The sequence below is a fragment of the Trachymyrmex cornetzi genome, unplaced genomic scaffold, assembly GCF_001594075.2.
Source record: "Trachymyrmex cornetzi isolate Tcor2-1 unplaced genomic scaffold, Tcor1.1 scaffold429, whole genome shotgun sequence".
NCBI classification, from domain to species: Eukaryota; Metazoa; Arthropoda; class Insecta; order Hymenoptera; family Formicidae; genus Trachymyrmex; species Trachymyrmex cornetzi.
The window spans coordinates 17,581-20,471 of NW_017299059.1; positions in this window are offsets into that span (position 1 = coordinate 17,581).

Below are 2,891 nucleotides of genomic sequence, written 5' to 3' on the forward strand. Positions count from 1 at the left end.
CACTTGTAAGTTATGTGTAGTATGTTTATTGTGCATATGGAAATTTAATCTTTGTTCAATTATAGAAAAGATGAAAGATAAAGGGTAACAGTTATCTAGGAAGATGTGGATAGCCTCTATTAAATTTTTCTGTTGGAACCATGGATGTGATAATAAGATAATTTTATCTATGAAATTGATAATTGTGCCTTTTTTGTGGCAAAGAGAATGATTGAAATAAAAATTAAGGAACCTTCTTTTTAAGATAAATGTCAAATATAATTCTATGATTATCTATGATAAGTGTTGTGTCTAAAAAACTTAATCTGTCTTCCGAACCAACCTCCAAGGTAAATTGTAATCTCGTGTGTAAAGAGTTAAAAGTATTCAAAGCATCATTTAGATTGTTAGATGGAAGCGCGAGAATAACATCATCAACATATCTGAAATAAAACAATGGCTGTACTAATAATCTATTGATTGCTATTTTTTCCAGATCTTGCATAACAATGTTGGCGATAATTGGTGATAACGGTGAACCCATTAGAGTACAAAATACTTGTTTGTAAGTTTTATTATTAAAAGCAAAAAAGGTAGAATCTAAAATAAATTTAACTGTAAAGTAAATTCATTTTTTGAAATGTTAGTCTTAGTTGAGATGTACTCCCATCTCCTATCGATGCTATTTAAAGCTAGATCAACAGGAATATTAGTGAATAGGGACACCACATCTAACGAAGCTAAAACATATTGAGAATCAAACCTTTTTCCATTCAATTTCTCAACTAAATGAAAACTATCTTTAATATGGCTAGAAGCTTTTGGTATGCTGTCATTAATTATGTTATGTGAAAAAAGAGAAAGATAATATAATGAACTATTAATAGAAGATACAATCACTCTCAATGGGTTTCCGTTCTTATGTATTTTAGTCAAACCGTAAGCCCTAGGTATAACTCCATCAGATGTTAGCAATCTACGATATGTTTGATCGTCAATAAACCGATCGCGCTTCCATCTCACAAGCAACGTGCGTAAGTCTTGAGTCAATTTTTTAGTTGGATCTTTAGCAATGGTTTCATAAGTATTAGAATCTGAAAGAATCTCCTCTATCTTTGATACATGAGTGTCTTTATCAAGGACAACAGTGACATTCCCTTTATCAGCATTTGTAATAATATTTGGATTGACATTTATAAATTTATTAGTTATATGTAGCCAATTCAAAATCTGTTTGTCAACAAAATTAGAAGGAAAATTTTTATGGAATCTATTAAGAATTGAAATAGAATATTATTTAATTTAAGAAATATTTTAAGCATATTTCCAAAATATTTAGTGTAATATTTTAAGAATATTTTACTAAAATTATACAATATTAAATAATATTTTTGAAATATTAATGGATGATTATATGTCCACTCCTGATAATATTATATTATATGATTATTAAAAGTAACATTATTTAATGGTTACTATAATACTATCAAAGTTGGATAAGTAAATGTTTTTTTTAAACTAATTTAAATTGAAGTTAATGGCTTATAAAATTAAATTAAAAGTTAAAGAAATAAAGAATTAACTTGTTAGTAAAAGTTAAGTTAAGATTGAATTAACTTAAGTTTAAAAAAAGATAATTTAAAAAAAAAATATTTTTGAGATCAGAATGTCCTGATTTTTTTTATAATGAGATTACATTAAATAACACTTACAAATATAGATTATTAGGTAAATTTAATTTTATATTCACATGTAAGTTACTTATATAGAATGTTTGGAAATTAGTGATAAGTCTTCGCACAGGAGCAGAATGGACTAAACTGAGAAGAAAAGTCTTCTACCACTTTATAATTGTCGCAGTGGTTAACGAGTTATTAACTTATGAAAATAGCCAAATTCGCCCAGCCCACCGCTAAATGCAAGCGTGCGATAGGATAGTATCTGTCCCGCGCGGCGAGGCGCACGTCTGCCGTCGCTAGGCACGTTGTTTGTAAGCAGCAATTGCCTTCGCTAGACATTATGTACAAATCACAGTCGCTTATTCTTCTCGGATTCGACTGTAATTGGTCAATTTCTTACGGCTTAAGGTTTAAAACACCTATTGTAGATCCGGGGTAACAAAGCATAAGCATAACATAAAACTGCTGGACCAATGAGCATCCAGCGTAAAGTCGCCATATTTACATAAGATCCTCATTAGTCCAACTCTCTTAAGCCTTCCCTGATGGCACAGAAAGTTTCAGTTGTGTTGCAGGGACCTTTCAATGTCTCAATTGTGTATCATCACATTTATAATATTTCTGAGACCATCATCTTTGAAATATTACAATTGCAATGTTCTGCAATCACTCCATTAGTTTCCACCGAGGGTTTAAACCGGATTAGAATGTAAGAACCAACCAACTACAATCGAGTATTCCCCTGTTACAGTCGGACGACAGGGAAATGCTCGACTGTAGTTGGTTGGTTCTTACATTCTGATCCGGTTTAAACCCTCGGTGGAAACTTAGCCATTGTAATTGAAACCTTAGGTTTGAAATGTTCCTGTAATATATAGTTCTTTCAACGTTGCAAATGTAAAGTTTCTGAGAGATTTCTGCGTGTTGTGCGCGAAAATAGCTATCCGGATGATGTGCCGTGCCATTTTGTGATCACATGTACGTACGTGTATAGGCCATCTTTGAAGTACTTTGATCGATGAACGTACGTAAACTTCGTCGTCGAACATGTGTGCCCATAGATCTGTTTTCTGTGCACTGAGAAAAATGATCAGGTTGGATTAAACAGTAATTGTGGTGGAAAATGGACGAAGAATTTTCTGGTTATGTTTATTAGAATTCTAGTTAAGATAACTAGAATTCTGATTAATATAATTATTCTGGTAAAAATAAGAATTCTAGTAGATTTTACCA